General features: G+C 41.1%; 1 protein-coding gene across 3 annotated transcripts in view; it reads right to left on the reverse strand.

The window, feature by feature from the left end:
- Nucleotides 1-21,139, reverse strand: part of FAM210A (family with sequence similarity 210 member A) — a 79,144-nt gene that overhangs the window by 42,117 nt on the left and 15,888 nt on the right. For all 3 annotated transcript variants that reach the window (XM_040431861.1, XM_040431859.1, XM_040431860.1), the window contains exon 2: nucleotides 3,269-3,379. The gene's annotated coding sequence lies outside the window, so the exon portion shown is untranslated. The remainder of the gene's footprint in view (nucleotides 1-3,268; nucleotides 3,380-21,139) is intronic.

The raw sequence follows: 21,139 nt of genomic DNA on the forward strand, positions 1-21,139 counted from the left end.
AAGACTGTGAGGACACGGGAGGGAAACCCTCAGGGCAGGTCATTCTATTGTCCCATAGCCATAAAAATAAAGGAGGAGCAGCTTATAGGTCCAGCAAACTGTGATGTGCCTGTGTACCCGGTGCGGGGACACAGATGTCACAGCATGACTGACTTACAGATACCCCTAGTCTCATTGCCAATGCACGTCCTGGAGATAACAGGGGAGAAGAGAGGAGGCTGCAAGCACCATGGAACAGGAGGCTGCATGAGCGTTAGGGTCGGGTTCACACACAGACAGTAGTGACCAAGGAAAAGCATCACTGTCCCACTATATACCGTACACTATTAAACAATGTGCACTATAGTCCATGACACTATCACACTGTATACCGTATCACTATGTACACTATAACAGTATATACAGTACATTATCACACTATGTACACTATAATAGTATAACAGTACCCAATCACACTACATCTCACTATGTGCACTACATACAGTACATTATCACACTGTGCTACCCTAAGCCTACATAGCCTCATACTGTGCCAACCTGACTCTGCAGAGCTCTCTGTGCTACCCTAAGCCTACATAGCCTCATACTGTGCCAACCTGACCCTGCAGAGCTCTGTGCAACCCTAAGCCTACATAGCCTCATACTGTGCCAACCTGACTCTGCAGAGCTCTCTGTGCCACCCTAAGCCTACATAGCCTCATACTGTGCCAACCTGACCCTGCAGAGCTCTCTGTGCCACTCTAAGCCTACATAGCCTCATACTGTGCCAACCTGACTCTGCAGAGCTCTCTGTGCAACCCTAAGCCTACATAGCCTCATACTGTGCCAACCTGACCCTGCAGAGCTCTCTGTGCCACTCTAAGCCTACATAGCCTCATACTGTGCCAACCTGACCCTGCAGAGCTCTCTGTGCCACCCTAAGCCTACATAGCCTCATACTGTGCCAACCTGACCCGGCAGAGCTCTCTGTGCCACTCTAAGCCTACATAGCCTCATACTGTGCCAACCTGACCCTGCAGAGCTCTCTGTGCCACCCTAAGCCTACATAGCCTCATACTGTGCCAACCTGACCCTGCAGAGCTCTCTGTGCAACCCTAAGCCTACATAGCCTCATACTGTGCCAACCTGACTCTGCAGAGCTCTCTGTGCCACACTAAGCCTACATAGCCTCATACTGTGCCAACCTGACCCTGCAGAGCTCTCTGTGCCACTCTAAGCCTACATAGCCTCATACTGTGCCAACCTGACCCTGCAGAGCTCTCTGTGCAACCCTAAGCCTACATAGCCTCATACTGTGCCAACCTGACTCTGCAGAGCTCTCTGTGCCACACTAAGCCTACATAGCCTCATACTGTGCCAACCTGACCCTGCAGAGCTCTCTGTGCCACCCTAAGCCTACATAGCCTCATACTGTGCCAACCTGACTCTGCAGAGCTCTCTGTGCCACCCTAAGACTACGTAGCATTAGCATCCAGTCTGAGACCACTATTAACTGCCTGAATAAGGTACGTTAAAAACAACTTTATTGTGTTCTTTTATAAAAAAAAATCGGTTCTCCACCAAATCTGGCGATCAGGCTAGTAGTGTGAACTGGTGTATAAAGGATATTTATAAATACTTCACTCTGGTGTGAGTTGAGGAGGAAGTATTTATAAATACCCTTTATACACCAGTTCACACTACTAGCCTGATCGCCAGATTTGGTGGAGAACCGATTTTTTTTTATAAAAGAACACAATAAAGTTATGTTTAACGTACCTTATTCAGGCAGTTAATAGTTTTCAATAGCAGTACGTCCATTTTCTATCAAAAAGCAGTTAACTACAATCTGAGACCACTGCAGAGGGGGAAGCTCTCATGTAACAGTGTCCGCAGCTTTAGGCGTTGGAGGAATGACTGTAATAAGGAGTCTACTGTTCGCGTCTATACCAGCAAAAACTGGTGGCCCTGTTTAGGTGGCAGTGGTCTTATGTTTAGTATATGATGTCAGCTAAATTTAAAATTGTCTAAATTTGCTATTTATGCATGGACGACAGTTCTAGAATACTAGTAATCGTTTCCCTGCATAAATAGCAAACCCTTAGGGCTCATTCAGACGGCCGTATGCTGTCCGCAAAAATACTGAATGCTATCCGTTTTTTTGCGGATCCGCAAAAAAAATTAAACATGTCCTATACTTGTCCGTGAAAATCAGGACATGGCCCCACTGAAGTCTATGGGTCCGCAAAAATACTGAATGCTATCCGTTTTTTTGCAGATCCGTTTTTTTGCGGATCCGCAAAAAAACGGATAGCATTCAGTATTTTTGCGGACAGCATACGGCCGTCTGAATGAGCCCTTAAAGAGGATCTTTCACTAGAATAAAAAATGTAAACTAGCTATACAGACATGGAGAGCGGCGCCCAGGGATCTCCCTGCACTTACTATTATCCCTGGGCGCCGCTCCGTTCTCCCGGTATAGGCTCCGGTATCTTCATATGTTCAGTTCAACTGGGTGGAGCCTGCCGGCGTCTCCTTCTCCCAGGCTGTAGCGCTGGCCAATCGCAGTGCTCAGCTCATAGCCTGAGAGAAAAAAAATAACTCTCAGACTATGAGCTGAGCGCTGCGATTGGCCAGCGCTACAGCCTGGGAGAAGGAGACGCCGGCAGGCTCCACCCAGTTGAACTGAACATTTGAAGATACCGGAGCCTATACCGGGAGAACGGAGCGGCGCCCAGGTATAACAGTAAGTGCAGGGGGATCCCTGGGCGCCGCTCTCCATGTCTGTATGCTTAGTTTACATTTTTTATTCTAGTGAAAGGTCCTCTTTAATGTTACGTAGGCCTTCGTATTAACTATTTGAATTACTGTAACTTTCGTACTCCTCATCGGCTAAAAATACTCCTCAAAAATGGTAAGAGGAGTATTTTTACTCTTCCAGAAAAAATGTAGCGCGACCTGTGTGTGGAGGATAAATCTGGTTTGGGTGAACGTGCCTCGTCTCATCAGACACAGTCCAATAGCATTAGTTCATCTGCTAGACTTCTCCTCTCTCCATTTACAGAACACAGACAACATAACCAAGATCTGACCTTGGGTCATGGCGCACGAGAAGGATCACATCTGCCGTCTCTCCATCCAACCCTGCTCAGGGCACACTATGGATGACCATTAAGTGAGGATTTATAGCGTACCTCTACCCTAAACAGATCCCATTCCCAACCCTAACATTTGAGTAGGAATCAGCAGCTTTGATATCTACAATCTGCACATGGACAGCATATCTTACCTGATCTGACCACATAGAGAAAACAGCCAGCCGAGGAACAGCAAGACCACAGAGCGCTGTCACAAACCCGCGGAACGCACGACCCGCATACTGTGCAATCAGCCGCAATGTCTGCAAAACAAAGGTGGAATTTAATTACCACATCGCACATTTGGGTGAATTAAAGAGTGCCGTACAGGCCATCAAATATCACTAAAACAAGGAGAAAGAAGCATCGACACCGGGAGCTGTCTCTCCTCGCTGCTGAAGACGGGCTCAAGAGAAAGTCTATGACCCCCGTCTCCAGTGCCGAGGAGAGATAGCGCTCTGTTGGAGCTCTTCTATCTCCTTGTTATAGCGATTGGCAGGGGTCTCGGCACTCAGACCGCTACCTATCAGAAGTTTGTTAAAAGTGCAAGAACACTTTAAACTTTCAACAAAATGACTTTCTGGAGGGTGTTATCAACGTGCCGAATTTCACTAGATATACGCAGAATCTAAATGGTTTCAGTCTTTCTAACAGACATAGGAAAATGGACTTAAAGGGGTTGGCCCATCTTGTCCGATAGGTGCAGGTCCCACCTAACTCTAGAACAGGGCCCCCAAAATGAAGAAGAGAGCACCACGCATCTCGGCTATGTCCAGAACTCCCATAGAAGTGAATGGACAGTGAACTATGCAAGCACGATCGCCTCTCCGATCACCTCTATGGAAGTTTCGGCACTCCCATAAAAGTGAATAGAGGGTGGGCGCGCATACATGGTGTGCCCTCATTCACTTTGTGGGCCGTACCTTTCTGACACTGGTGGCATAGAAGTGCGAGATGGGCCAACCCCTTTAAAAGGGTATTCTGGTAATGTAATAATCCGCAGGATACATTTATATGTCTGACCACTGGGACTGCCCCCATGCCCCGAAATGAATGGAGGGGCTGGTGGAGCATGCGCCTTGGCGCTACATTTATTCTCTACGCGACCGCTAGAAATAGCCAAGCACTGTCCTCAGCTATCCCCAGCAGTCCAATAGAGAATGAATGGGGTGGCAGGTACATACACTACCCGCTGCTGCATTTAATTCAGGGAGCTCCGTAGGGTATGGGGCCCACTGTTTTCATTATTGGAGGGGTTCCCAGTGTTCAGACACCTAACAGTCTATTAGTTATTCCCTATTCGAATGTGTAACCCTGAACTTCCCACTGCTCAGACGCAGTAGTCAGGGAGGGCATTGAACAGTAGCCCACAGGTAGGTTCTTTTCACTTTCCCTCGCTGGACACTATAGAGCGGTTTCATACATCTACTGTGATGGTAAAGAACAGACATGAGGGTCTGGTAAGTAACTAGACACAAGCTGCATCCAACCTCCGGTTAACTTCGTACTAAATTATCTCAAAGCTTTCAACATCTTGGAGTTTGTGTTGAGACCTGGTCTGAAGACTTCAGACAACACCTCTTTCTTATGAGAGGCGATACACTATTGTAAAAAATAGTAAGAGATAAGCAGGCACACTCATATATAGGGTACAAATAGTAATTTATTGATGGTCTATTTTAGTAAATAAAAGGGTAAAAATGAGGTTTAGTGAGGGTACGGGGTGTATAGAGTGATCACCAGTGAGTGAAAAGGTGATAGATGTCCTGTAGGGTAGCCCTTTGAAAAATTAGCGTGTATATACGGTTATGGTGAAGAGAACCCGGGTATGGGTCTTAGTTGAAATCCTTCAAAAGTGAAAAAATATATGGGAAGATGTATATTGTAATAGATGTGGGAAACAATAAAAATGTGGGAAACAATAAAAAAGGGGGTAAAAGCTTTGGAAAAATAGTCCTTCTTAAAAATGTGGAAAAATAAGAAATCAAAATTGATAATATTCATAAAAGTCTTTCATAAAAATAAAAATATGGTAATAGAGCTGTCTTGCAGTCTTTGATATAGTGACCACAGTGTGGTGGATAAAATCAATTATAGTAAAAGATCTTGCGATGAGGATGTTATCCTGTATTGCCCCTTTATATGATCAGTATATGGGGTATCAGGTAGCCAAATATGCAGAGTGCTGCGCAACAGAGGATGGTGCGTCTGTGCAAATATTACATGTAGATAATAGTTGCCATTTGTTGGAATCCATATAACATACTGTATGGGGGCAGAGGTGTTCTGTGCCTGAGTGCGGCGTCCCGCACTGTCTCTGGCTACAGAAATCACTTACCCTTCTTGACGTTTGTGGCTTGTATCCTTTCGGTCCTCTGGTGATGGTTCCCGATGGTCGGCTGTAGTGATCCGATCCTGCTCTGCAGAGTCAGCGGCGTAGCCTCGTGTTGCCTAGGACGCCGGGGGGCGTGGTTCGCGCGTCTAAGGAGTGACGTAGGTGGTCACGTGATCGCAGAATCTTGTTAGGCGTACTCGCAGTGCTTCTCCTGCTCTGTAGATAGCGGCGGATAATCCAATGATCCAATGAACCTCTTAATCCTCTTAAACGCGTTTCGGGACTTTATCCCTTCATCAGTAAGTGGAGGATTCTAGAGGATACTGTGGTTTTTATAGGGTGGTGTCAATCAATCAATTTATCAGTCAATTGAACTCAATGAGGAGTTTGATGTATTCAGAGGGTTATTTTATTTCAGTTCACACTGGCCAGTTCACTTGTGACTTAATAAAGTATGCAAATTATCAAGGGGATCAATAGATGGATAGAAGTGTATAGTAGAGATTATACACCTCCACATATTTGTGTCATTGTCTAAATGATGTTGATCAGTTTTTGAATAAAATTAGTATTATGCAGATTGATGGATCTGACCAATATTTGTGATTTGGATTTTTGTTTTTTCAAGGAGGATCCCTCATATGTTTTTGTTTTTTCAAGTGGATCTCTCATATGGCATCTATATATATTGCCTATATTGTATTGTATAGGGATAGTACTGCTAAGTATAGTTTAGCAATGTGGATTGCTTATTGGACAGTTATTTGGTATAGTGAACTTGTTGCTTTTGGGGAGTGGGGTATATTATCCTTTCTATAGATGTTGCCTCAAAATGTGAGGCGTATGGTACTTCTGATGTGCTCAAGCTGTGGATACATGCGGAAGATACGCCCATGATGTCACTGGTCCGTAATATAAAAGACCCAGCGAACATCTGGGTCCATCAATAGCACATGTATCAAAGGGGATGGGTCACCAAAGTATATTATATTTTCTATAGATGTTGCCTCAAAATGTGAGGCCTATGGTACTCCTGATGTGCTCAAGCTGTGGATACATGTGGAGGATACGCCCATGACGTCACTGGTCCGTAATATGAAAGACCCAGCGAACATCTGGGTCCATCAGTAGCACATGTACCAAAAGGGATGGGCCACCAAGGTATGTCCTTTAGTGTGGTCTTTGCGATATAGGGAGCTTGTTAGTCTAAAGGGGTGCACTTATGTTGTGATTTTTATGGTTTTCTTTCTTCATTTTCTAATTGTAAATGTTGTATCATTATGAAGAGCCTGTAGTAGTGCCAAGGTGATTCAACTGTTGTCACTGGTCCATAATGAAAAGGAACTAGCAGATCTTTGTGTCTGTTAGTTATGGAAGTATATCCAGAGGTCTTGATATACTTTAGTTACTGGCATCTTTTTGGTATAGTTACTGGCGTCTTTTTAGTATACAATGGGAGATGTTTGTTGTATAAGGGATATCTATTGTATCATTGGTCAGTGATGTGGAGGGACCAGAGACTATGTCGGTTAATCTTCCCTGTATGTATCCAAGGAGGATGAAGATAGGAGCACGGAAGAGACATGTTTGTGTGGATTGGTACATAGGTGTTGACGGCCCTAAGTTTGGGGGTTCATCCCATCTCAAATTGCGGGACCTAGTTGATGTGTTGATCTGTTTCAGCTTTATGTGGTTATCTTTTGTGTTGTTTTGATGGCCTAATTGTTGTCTGAGTCTTTTTATTTGGTATTTACTTGTGGTAGAAGTGGGTATCCGTGTGTGTGGTTGGTGAGGGGCAGCCGCTCGTCAAGGGGCAACCGGAAGGAATGAATAAACCATTCCGGTTACCCATCGGGGAGCGGCAACCCCCCAATCAAAGGAACCCAAAAATTTCCATTTCTGCATTCAATCCATTTGGTAGAACAGAGTTGAATTCAAAAATTCTTCTGGACTCAACTCTGGACAATTTTGTATGAAATTGCCCCCTCTCCAGTCTTTCTTTACCTTTTCCAATGCTGTGTATTTGAGTCCAGATGGGTCCTTATTGTGGATGATTCTGAAATGATTTGATACTGTGTGTTTATCGTAACCTTTCCTTATGTTTGCTATATGTTCTGATACCCGTTTTTGAAGTGTCCTTTTGGTGCGGCCTATATATAGTTTCTGGCATGGGCATTCTAAGGCGTAAATCACTTCTGTTGAGCTGCATGTTAGGAATTCTTTGATTTCTTGTTTGTGGGAATTGATTTTGGATGTGACGCAAGTGGTTTTCTTTGGAAATGATGTAGTACGGCAATTATTGCATTTTCCGCATCTAAAAAAGCCGGTGATGTCTGCCCATTTTTGGATTGATGTTATGTGCTCTTTGTTGTATTTGATGGTGGGTGCGATTTTTAGGCCTAGATTTGGAGCTTTGGTAAAGGTGATTAATGGAGTGTCGTTGATGATGGTCCCTATTATTTTATCCTGTTTTATATGATACCAATGACTATTGATAATTTTTTTGATTTTTTTGTACTGTGGGTTATATGGTATTATAATCCTGGGTGTGGCATCTCCTTCTTCTGGTTTTTTTGTTGACTTATTGAAAAATGTTGTTCTTTCCATTTTTTTGACTTTGTTTAGTGATGTATGTAATAGTTCAATGGGATATTTTTTGTCTATAAATTGTGTTTTCATCTTTTCAGCTTCTTTGTCAAAATCAGATTCTGTCGTACAGTTTCTCTTCACTCTGCGAAATTGTCCTTGTGGGATATTAGTAAGCCATGATGGTAAATGACAACTGTCGTATTGAATGAAGCTATTTTTGGATGTTGGTTTATGATAGGTGGTGCATATGAGTTTGTTGTTTTCTATTGTTATTTGTAGATCTAAGAATTCTATTTTTGATGTACTGATGGATGAGGTAAATTTTAGGCCGTATGGGTTTATATTGATGGTGGTTAGAAATATGTCTAGGTTATCTTTAGTGTCTTGCCAGATGAATATGATGTCGTCAATATATCTTTGCCAGAGCACCAGATCCGACCCCAGTCTGGGCGCTATGGTTTCGTCCTCCCACTGCGCCATGAATAGATTTGCGTAACTGGGGGCGAATCTGGTGCCCATGGCTGTTCCTTGGGTCTGGATGTAAAAATCCGAGTTCCAGTAAAAATAATTATGGTTGAGTATGAATTGTATGCCCTCTATTATATAGTCTATCTGTTCCGGTGGTAATGTGGCTTCTTTTGTTAGTTGTTTTTTAACTGCTTCTGTACCCTGTTGATGATTGATGCAGGTGTAGAGAGATTGGACATCTAATGTTCCTATATGCCAGTGTGTTTCAAATTTTAAGTTTTCAATTGTTTTAATAATTTGTGTTGTGTCTTTGACATATGAATGGATGTTTTTTACTCTTGGTTGTAGTAGTGTATCAATGTATTGTGATAAGTTACTGGTTAGTGATTGTATGCCGGAAATGATGGGACGGCCTGGTGGGTTGCTTTTGTTCTTGTGTATTTTCGGGAGGCAGTATAGTGCTGGCAGCCTTTGAGGCGTATTTATTATAAAGGTGTGTTCTGTTTCGGATATGATACCATTTTCTTTCCCTTTTTCACAGTATTGTATTAGTTCTTGATAATATTGTTCCGTTGGGTTATATTTAAGTTTTTTGTATGTGTTAGTGTCAGCTAGTTGTCTCATGCACTCGTTGTTGTAGTCAGAGACATTTTGGATGACGATCGCTCCTCCCTTATCTGCCGGATGTATTATTATATCTTTGTCCTTTTGTAGTTGTTTAATGGCCTCTGTTTCTTTTCTAGACAGGTTGTTCCATTTCCTTGGTTGTTCTTTCATTTTTCGTATGTCTCTTTCTACGCATTGTTTAAATGCTGCAATTTCTTGTCCTATTTCTTGTCGTGGGTATTTTTTGGAGATACTTTTTAGTGAGGTGTGTTCATATGTTTTATTGATTGTTGTTTCTTTCATTACAGGGTTCTTCATATGGTATTTTTTCAGACAGAGTTTGCGGATGAATTTTTCTATGCCTATGTATGTGTCAAATTTGTTATGTGTATTGGTAGGTGCGAATTTTAGTCCTTTATTTAAAAGGCTAACTTGGGCTTTATTAAGCGTGGCATTACTAAGGTTTATAATAGTGTCCTCATGGTGGTCTATCTGTTGTATTTTGGTCTTATATCCCCTTCCTCTACGTATCTTTTTCTTGCATCGTGTTGTCGTGTTTGATAGGTTTGGTGGTTGTCTCTCCTTTGTGGTGCTTGGTGTTTCTCTCCTGATTGTTGTGCCCTCTTTGGATGTTGTGAGTTGTGTTGATGATGCGGTCTGTAATCTTGTTCTGGTGATGGTTGTCTGTATCTTAGGTTGTATTTGTGGTTTTGGGGGGTAGGTGATGGGGAGCGGGGTGGTCTCTGTCTGGTGTGGGGTCTGTGGTGTGGAGGAGTCCGGTCTAAAAAATGGTTCTGTTCTTCCAACACTTCAAATCTGTTGCTTGTGGATATTGGATATTTGTTCAACTTTTGGGTTGCAATCTGTTGGGTGTTTTCAATTTCTTCTCTATGGTTGGATATCTCCTTATCAATGGGATTGGTGTTTTGATTATCCCTGTGTTCTTTTCTTTGGGTTATATTGTTTCTCAATTTTCTAACTTTTTTATTCATAATTTCTTGTTCTGCTCTGTCTAGATTGTTACAGAGTTTTTGTTGCCAATTGTTATAATTGTCGTTGATGGTAAACTTTTCCATTTTAATTTTAATTTCATCTATTTGTGCTGTGGTTTCTTTTAATATAGTGGTTCTCCTTTTTATAATTAAGTGCATCAGTGAGAGGGAATGTTCGTGTAATAGTGAGTCCCATTCCTCATTGAATTCTCTTTCCCATAAATCTTGGGCAGGTGTTTTGATTAATTGAAGTCCCTTGGGTACTTTTTTATGTTCAATGTATTGTTTTAATGATTTGATCTCCCACCTTTGTTTGAGTTGTTTTATTAGTAGGTATTCAGTTTTTTTGAAGGTTTCTAGCATGTCTGGTTCTTGGTCTATTGTGACTGTCGTTTCAAAACTATATGTCTCGGCTTTTAAGCGTTTGTTTTCTGCATGTTCCCAAATATTCATTTTACTTGAGTGGTGAGCTGACGTCTATTGGGTGATAAGTATTCAAGGTAAAAATGTGGAGTAGACGGCTCTACTGCTCAGGCAAATGGTAGAGGTGCAGGGCTGCTTGGTCTGACTCACCCAGTCAGAAGCATAAAGTAACAAATAGTAAGAGATAAGCAGGCACACTCATATATAGGGTACAAATAGTAATTTATTGATGGTCTATTTTAGTAAATAAAAGGGTAAAAATGAGGTTTAGTGAGGGTACGGGGTGTATAGAGTGATCACCAGTGAGTGAAAAGGTGATAGATGTCCTGTAGGGTAGCCCTTTGAAAAATTAGCGTGTATATACGGTTATGGTGAAGAGAACCCGGGTATGGGTCTTAGTTGAAATCCTTCAAAAGTGAAAAAATATATGGGAAGATGTATATTGTAATAGATGTGGGAAACAATAAAAATGTGGGAAACAATAAAAAAGGGGGTAAAAGCTTTGGAAAAATAGTCCTTCTTAAAAATGTGGAAAAATAAGAAATCAAAATTGATAATATTCATAAAAGTCTTTCATAAAAATAAAAATATGGTAATAGAGCTGTCTTGCAGTCTTTGATATAGTGACCACAGTGTGGTGGATAAAATCAATTATAGTAAAAGATCTTGCGATGAGGATGTTATCCTGTATTGCCCCTTTATATGATCAGTATATGGGGTATCAGGTAGCCAAATATGCAGAGTGCTGCGCAACAGAGGATGGTGCGTCTGTGCAAATATTACATGTAGATAATAGTTGCCATTTGTTGGAATCCATATAACATACTGTATGGGGGCAGAGGTGTTCTGTGCCTGAGTGCGGCGTCCCGCACTGTCTCTGGCTACAGAAATCACTTACCCTTCTTGACGTTTGTGGCTTGTATCCTTTCGGTCCTCTGGTGATGGTTCCCGATGGTCGGCTGTAGTGATCCGATCCTGCTCTGCAGAGTCAGCGGCGTAGCCTCGTGTTGCCTAGGACGCCGGGGGGCGTGGTTCGCGCGTCTAAGGAGTGACGTAGGTGGTCACGTGATCGCAGAATCTTGTTAGGCGTACTCGCAGTGCTTCTCCTGCTCTGTAGATAGCGGCGGATAATCCAATGATCCAATGAACCTCTTAATCCTCTTAAACGCGTTTCGGGACTTTATCCCTTCATCAGTAAGTGGAGGATTCTAGAGGATACTGTGGTTTTTATAGGGTGGTGTCAATCAATCAATTTATCAGTCAATTGAACTCAATGAGGAGTTTGATGTATTCAGAGGGTTATTTTATTTCAGTTCACACTGGCCAGTTCACTTGTGACTTAATAAAGTATGCAAATTATCAAGGGGATCAATAGATGGATAGAAGTGTATAGTAGAGATTATACACCTCCACATATTTGTGTCATTGTCTAAATGATGTTGATCAGTTTTTGAATAAAATTAGTATTATGCAGATTGATGGATCTGACCAATATTTGTGATTTGGATTTTTGTTTTTTCAAGGAGGATCCCTCATATGTTTTTGTTTTTTCAAGTGGATCTCTCATATGGCATCTATATATATTGCCTATATTGTATTGTATAGGGATAGTACTGCTAAGTATAGTTTAGCAATGTGGATTGCTTATTGGACAGTTATTTGGTATAGTGAACTTGTTGCTTTTGGGGAGTGGGGTATATTATCCTTTCTATAGATGTTGCCTCAAAATGTGAGGCGTATGGTACTTCTGATGTGCTCAAGCTGTGGATACATGCGGAAGATACGCCCATGATGTCACTGGTCCGTAATATAAAAGACCCAGCGAACATCTGGGTCCATCAATAGCACATGTATCAAAGGGGATGGGTCACCAAAGTATATTATATTTTCTATAGATGTTGCCTCAAAATGTGAGGCCTATGGTACTCCTGATGTGCTCAAGCTGTGGATACATGTGGAGGATACGCCCATGACGTCACTGGTCCGTAATATGAAAGACCCAGCGAACATCTGGGTCCATCAGTAGCACATGTACCAAAAGGGATGGGCCACCAAGGTATGTCCTTTAGTGTGGTCTTTGCGATATAGGGAGCTTGTTAGTCTAAAGGGGTGCACTTATGTTGTGATTTTTATGGTTTTCTTTCTTCATTTTCTAATTGTAAATGTTGTATCATTATGAAGAGCCTGTAGTAGTGCCAAGGTGATTCAACTGTTGTCACTGGTCCATAATGAAAAGGAACTAGCAGATCTTTGTGTCTGTTAGTTATGGAAGTATATCCAGAGGTCTTGATATACTTTAGTTACTGGCATCTTTTTGGTATAGTTACTGGCGTCTTTTTAGTATACAATGGGAGATGTTTGTTGTATAAGGGATATCTATTGTATCATTGGTCAGTGATGTGGAGGGACCAGAGACTATGTCGGTTAATCTTCCCTGTATGTATCCAAGGAGGATGAAGATAGGAGCACGGAAGAGACATGTTTGTGTGGATTGGTACATAGGTGTTGACGGCCCTAAGTTTGGGGGTTCATCCCATCTCAAATTGCGGGACCTAGTTGATGTGTTGATCTGTTTCAGCTTTATGTGGTTATCTTTTGTGTTGTTTTGATGGCCTAATTGTTGTCTGAGTCTTTTTATTTGGTTGCCCCTCACCAACCACACACACGGATACCCACTTCTACCACAAGTAAATACCAAATAAAAAGACTCAGACAACAATTAGGCCATCAAAACAACACAAAAGATAACCACATAAAGCTGAAACAGATCAACACATCAACTAGGTCCCGCAATTTGAGATGGGATGAACCCCCAAACTTAGGGCCGTCAACACCTATGTACCAATCCACACAAACATGTCTCTTCCGTGCTCCTATCTTCATCCTCCTTGGATACATACAGGGAAGATTAACCGACATAGTCTCTGGTCCCTCCACATCACTGACCAATGATACAATAGATATCCCTTATACAACAAACATCTCCCATTGTATACTAAAAAGACGCCAGTAACTATACCAAAAAGATGCCAGTAACTAAAGTATATCAAGACCTCTGGATATACTTCCATAACTAACAGACACAAAGATCTGCTAGTTCCTTTTCATTATGGACCAGTGACAACAGTTGAATCACCTTGGCACTACTACAGGCTCTTCATAATGATACAACATTTACAATTAGAAAATGAAGAAAGAAAACCATAAAAATCACAACATAAGTGCACCCCTTTAGACTAACAAGCTCCCTATATCGCAAAGACCACACTAAAGGACATACCTTGGTGGCCCATCCCTTTTGGTACATGTGCTACTGATGGACCCAGATGTTCGCTGGGTCTTTCATATTACGGACCAGTGACGTCATGGGCGTATCCTCCACATGTATCCACAGCTTGAGCACATCAGGAGTACCATAGGCCTCACATTTTGAGGCAACATCTATAGAAAATATAATATACTTTGGTGACCCATCCCCTTTGATACATGTGCTATTGATGGACCCAGATGTTCGCTGGGTCTTTTATATTACGGACCAGTGACATCATGGGCGTATCTTCCGCATGTATCCACAGCTTGAGCACATCAGAAGTACCATACGCCTCACATTTTGAGGCAACATCTATAGAAAGGATAATATACCCCACTCCCCAAAAGCAACAAGTTCACTATACCAAATAACTGTCCAATAAGCAATCCACATTGCTAAACTATACTTAGCAGTACTATCCCTATACAATACAATATAGGCAATATATATAGATGCCATATGAGAGATCCACTTGAAAAAACAAAAACATATGAGGGATCCTCCTTGAAAAAACAAAAATCCAAATCACAAATATTGGTCAGATCCATCAATCTGCATAATACTAATTTTATTCAAAAACTGATCAACATCATTTAGACAATGACACAAATATGTGGAGGTGTATAATCTCTACTATACACTTCTATCCATCTATTGATCCCCTTGATAATTTGCATACTTTATTAAGTCACAAGTGAACTGGCCAGTGTGAACTGAAATAAAATAACCCTCTGAATACATCAAACTCCTCATTGAGTTCAATTGACTGATAAATTGATTGATTGACACCACCCTATAAAAACCACAGTATCCTCTAGAATCCTCCACTTACTGATGAAGGGATAAAGTCCCGAAACGCGTTTAAGAGGATTAAGAGGTTCATTGGATCATTGGATTATCCGCCGCTATCTACAGAGCAGGAGAAGCACTGCGAGTACGCCTAACAAGATTCTGCGATCACGTGACCACCTACGTCACTCCTTAGACGCGCGAACCACGCCCCCCGGCGTCCTAGGCAACACGAGGCTACGCCGCTGACTCTGCAGAGCAGGATCGGATCACTACAGCCGACCATCGGGAACCATCACCAGAGGACCGAAAGGATACAAGCCACAAACGTCAAGAAGGGTAAGTGATTTCTGTAGCCAGAGACAGTGCGGGACGCCGCACTCAGGCACAGAACACCTCTGCCCCCATACAGTATGTTATATGGATTCCAACAAATGGCAACTATTATCTACATGTAATATTTGCACAGACGCACCATCCTCTGTTGCGCAGCACTCTGCATATTTGGCTACCTGATACCCCATATACTGATCATATAAAGGGGCAATACAGGATAACATCCTCATCGCAAGATCTTTTACTATAATTGATTTTATCCACCACACTGTGGTCACTATATCAAAGACTGCAAGACAGCTCTATTACCATATTTTTATTTTTATGAAAGACTTTTATGAATATTATCAATTTTGATTTCTTATTTTTCCACATTTTTAAGAAGGACTATTTTTCCAAAGCTTTTACCCCCTTTTTTATTGTTTCCCACATTTTTATTGTTTCCCACATCTATTACAATATACATCTTCCCATATATTTTTTCACTTTTGAAGGATTTCAACTAAGACCCATACCCGGGTTCTCTTCACCATAACCGTATATACACGCTAATTTTTCAAAGGGCTACCCTACAGGACATCTATCACCTTTTCACTCACTGGTGATCACTCTATACACCCCGTACCCTCACTAAACCTCATTTTTACCCTTTTATTTACTAAAATAGACCATCAATAAATTACTATTTGTACCCTATATATGAGTGTGCCTGCTTATCTCTTACTATTTGTTACTTTATGCTTCTGACTGGGTGAGTCAGACCAAGCAGCCCTGCACCTCTACCATTTGCCTGAGCAGTAGAGCCGTCTACTCCACATTTTTACCTTGAATACTTATCACCCAATAGACGTCAGCTCACCACTCAAGTAAAATGAATATTTGGGAACATGCAGAAAACAAACGCTTAAAAGCCGAGACATATAGTTTTGAAACGACAGTCACAATAGACCAAGAACCAGACATGCTAGAAACCTTCAAAAAAACTGAATACCTACTAATAAAACAACTCAAACAAAGGTGGGAGATCAAATCATTAAAACAATACATTGAACATAAAAAAGTACCCAAGGGACTTCAATTAATCAAAACACCTGCCCAAGATTTATGGGAAAGAGAATTCAATGAGGAATGGGACTCACTATTACACGAACATTCCCTCTCACTGATGCACTTAATTATAAAAAGGAGAACCACTATATTAAAAGAAACCACAGCACAAATAGATGAAATTAAAATTAAAATGGAAAAGTTTACCATCAACGACAATTATAACAATTGGCAACAAAAACTCTGTAACAATCTAGACAGAGCAGAACAAGAAATTATGAATAAAAAAGTTAGAAAATTGAGAAACAATATAACCCAAAGAAAAGAACACCGGGATAATCAAAACACCAATCCCATTGATAAGGAGATATCCAACCATAGAGAAGAAATTGAAAACACCCAACAGATTGCAACCCAAAAGTTGAACAAATATCCAATATCCACAAGCAACAGATTTGAAGTGTTGGAAGAACAGAACCATTTTTTAGACCGGACTCCTCCACACCACAGACCCCACACCAGACAGAGACCACCCCGCTCCCCATCACCTACCCCCCAAAACCACAAATACAACCTAAGATACAGACAACCATCACCAGAACAAGATTACAGACCGCATCATCAACACAACTCACAACATCCAAAGAGGGCACAACAATCAGGAGAGAAACACCAAGCACCACAAAGGAGAGACAACCACCAAACCTATCAAACACGACAACACGATGCAAGAAAAAGATACGTAGAGGAAGGGGATATAAGACCAAAATACAACAGATAGACCACCATGAGGACACTATTATAAACCTTAGTAATGCCACGCTTAATAAAGCCCAAGTTAGCCTTTTAAATAAAGGACTAAAATTCGCACCTACCAATACACATAACAAATTTGACACATACATAGGCATAGAAAAATTCATCCGCAAACTCTGTCTGAAAAAATACCATATGAAGAACCCTGTAATGAAAGAAACAACAATCAATAAAACATATGAACACACCTCACTAAAAAGTATCTCCAAAAAATACCCACGACAAGAAATAGGACAAGAAATTGCAGCATTTAAACAATGCGTAGAAAGAGACATACGAAAAATGAAAGAACAACCAAGGAAATGGAACAACCTGTCTAGAAAAGAAACAGAGGCCATTAAACAACTACAAAAGGACAAAGATATAATAATACATCCGGCAGATAAGGGAGGAGCGATCGTCATCCAAAATGTCTCTGACTACAACAACGAGTGCATGAGACAACTAGCTGACACTAACACATACAAAAAACTTAAATATAACCCAACGGAACAATATTATCAAGAACTAATACAATACTGTGAAAAAGGGAAAGAAAATGGTATCATATCCGAAACAGAACACACCTTTATAATAAATACGCCTCAAAGGCTGCCAGCACTATACTGCCTCCCGAAAATACACAAGAACAAAAGCAACCCACCAGGCCGTCCCATCATTTCCGGCATACAATCACTAACCAGTAACTTATCACAATACATTGATACACTACTACAACCAAGAGTAAAAAACATCCATTCATATGTCAAAGACACAACACAAATTATTAAAACAATTGAAAACTTAAAATTTGAAACACACTGGCATATAGGAACATTAGATGTCCAATCTCTCTACACCTGCATCAATCATCAACAGGGTACAGAAGCAGTTAAAAAACAACTAACAAAAGAAGCCACATTACCACCGGAACAGATAGACTATATAATAGAGGGCATACAATTCATACTCAACCATAATTATTTTTACTGGAACTCGGATTTTTACATCCAGACCCAAGGAACAGCCATGGGCACCAGATTCGCCCCCAGTTACGCAAATCTATTCATGGCGCAGTGGGAGGACGAAACCATAGCGCCCAGACTGGGGTCGGATCTGGTGCTCTGGCAAAGATATATTGACGACATCATATTCATCTGGCAAGACACTAAAGATAACCTAGACATATTTCTAACCACCATCAATATAAACCCATACGGCCTAAAATTTACCTCATCCATCAGTACATCAAAAATAGAATTCTTAGATCTACAAATAACAATAGAAAACAACAAACTCATATGCACCACCTATCATAAACCAACATCCAAAAATAGCTTCATTCAATACGACAGTTGTCATTTACCATCATGGCTTACTAATATCCCACAAGGACAATTTCGCAGAGTGAAGAGAAACTGTACGACAGAATCTGATTTTGACAAAGAAGCTGAAAAGATGAAAACACAATTTATAGACAAAAAATATCCCATTGAACTATTACATACATCACTAAACAAAGTCAAAAAAATGGAAAGAACAACATTTTTCAATAAGTCAACAAAAAAACCAGAAGAAGGAGATGCCACACCCAGGATTATAATACCATATAACCCACAGTACAAAAAAATCAAAAAAATTATCAATAGTCATTGGTATCATATAAAACAGGATAAAATAATAGGGACCATCATCAACGACACTCCATTAATCACCTTTACCAAAGCTCCAAATCTAGGCCTAAAAATCGCACCCACCATCAAATACAACAAAGAGCACATAACATCAATCCAAAAATGGGCAGACATCACCGGCTTTTTTAGATGCGGAAAATGCAATAATTGCCGTACTACATCATTTCCAAAGAAAACCACTTGCGTCACATCCAAAATCAATTCCCACAAACAAGAAATCAAAGAATTCCTAACATGCAGCTCAACAGAAGTGATTTACGCCTTAGAATGCCCATGCCAGAAACTATATATAGGCCGCACCAAAAGGACACTTCAAAAACGGGTATCAGAACATATAGCAAACATAAGGAAAGGTTACGATAAACACACAGTATCAAATCATTTCAGAATCATCCACAATAAGGACCCATCTGGACTCAAATACACAGCATTGGAAAAGGTAAAGAAAGACTGGAGAGGGGGCAATTTCATACAAAATTGTCCAGAGTTGAGTCCAGAAGAATTTTTGAATTCAACTCTGTTCTACCAAATGGATTGAATGCAGAAATGGAAATTTTTGGGTTCCTTTGATTGGGGGGTTGCCGCTCCCCGATGGGTAACCGGAATGGTTTATTCATTCCTTCCGGTTGCCCCTTGACGAGCGGCTGCCCCTCACCAACCACACACACGGATACCCACTTCTACCACAAGTAAATACCAAATAAAAAGACTCAGACAACAATTAGGCCATCAAAACAACACAAAAGATAACCACATAAAGCTGAAACAGATCAACACATCAACTAGGTCCCGCAATTTGAGATGGGATGAACCCCCAAACTTAGGGCCGTCAACACCTATGTACCAATCCACACAAACATGTCTCTTCCGTGCTCCTATCTTCATCCTCCTTGGATACATACAGGGAAGATTAACCGACATAGTCTCTGGTCCCTCCACATCACTGACCAATGATACAATAGATATCCCTTATACAACAAACATCTCCCATTGTATACTAAAAAGACGCCAGTAACTATACCAAAAAGATGCCAGTAACTAAAGTATATCAAGACCTCTGGATATACTTCCATAACTAACAGACACAAAGATCTGCTAGTTCCTTTTCATTATGGACCAGTGACAACAGTTGAATCACCTTGGCACTACTACAGGCTCTTCATAATGATACAACATTTACAATTAGAAAATGAAGAAAGAAAACCATAAAAATCACAACATAAGTGCACCCCTTTAGACTAACAAGCTCCCTATATCGCAAAGACCACACTAAAGGACATACCTTGGTGGCCCATCCCTTTTGGTACATGTGCTACTGATGGACCCAGATGTTCGCTGGGTCTTTCATATTACGGACCAGTGACGTCATGGGCGTATCCTCCACATGTATCCACAGCTTGAGCACATCAGGAGTACCATAGGCCTCACATTTTGAGGCAACATCTATAGAAAATATAATATACTTTGGTGACCCATCCCCTTTGATACATGTGCTATTGATGGACCCAGATGTTCGCTGGGTCTTTTATATTACGGACCAGTGACATCATGGGCGTATCTTCCGCATGTATCCACAGCTTGAGCACATCAGAAGTACCATACGCCTCACATTTTGAGGCAACATCTATAGAAAGGATAATATACCCCACTCCCCAAAAGCAACAAGTTCACTATACCAAATAACTGTCCAATAAGCAATCCACATTGCTAAACTATACTTAGCAGTACTATCCCTATACAATACAATATAGGCAATATATATAGATGCCATATGAGAGATCCACTTGAAAAAACAAAAACATATGAGGGATCCTCCTTGAAAAAACAAAAATCCAAATCACAAATATTGGTCAGATCCATCAATCTGCATAATACTAATTTTATTCAAAAACTGATCAACATCATTTAGACAATGACACAAATATGTGGAGGTGTATAATCTCTACTATACACTTCTATCCATCTATTGATCCCCTTGATAATTTGCATACTTTATTAAGTCACAAGTGAACTGGCCAGTGTGAACTGAAATAAAATAACCCTCTGAATACATCAAACTCCTCATTGAGTTCAATTGACTGATAAATTGATTGATTGACACCACCCTATAAAAACCACAGTATCCTCTAGAATCCTCCACTTACTGATGAAGGGATAAAGTCCCGAAACGCGTTTAAGAGGATTAAGAGGTTCATTGGATCATTGGATTATCCGCCGCTATCTACAGAGCAGGAGAAGCACTGCGAGTACGCCTAACAAGATTCTGCGATCACGTGACCACCTACGTCACTCCTTAGACGCGCGAACCACGCCCCCCGGCGTCCTAGGCAACACGAGGCTACGCCGCTGACTCTGCAGAGCAGGATCGGATCACTACAGCCGACCATCGGGAACCATCACCAGAGGACCGAAAGGATACAAGCCACAAACGTCAAGAAGGGTAAGTGATTTCTGTAGCCAGAGACAGTGCGGGACGCCGCACTCAGGCACAGAACACCTCTGCCCCCATACAGTATGTTATATGGATTCCAACAAATGGCAACTATTATCTACATGTAATATTTGCACAGACGCACCATCCTCTGTTGCGCAGCACTCTGCATATTTGGCTACCTGATACCCCATATACTGATCATATA

This window comes from Bufo bufo, chromosome 5, assembly GCF_905171765.1.
Source record: "Bufo bufo chromosome 5, aBufBuf1.1, whole genome shotgun sequence".
NCBI classification, from domain to species: domain Eukaryota; kingdom Metazoa; phylum Chordata; class Amphibia; order Anura; family Bufonidae; genus Bufo; species Bufo bufo.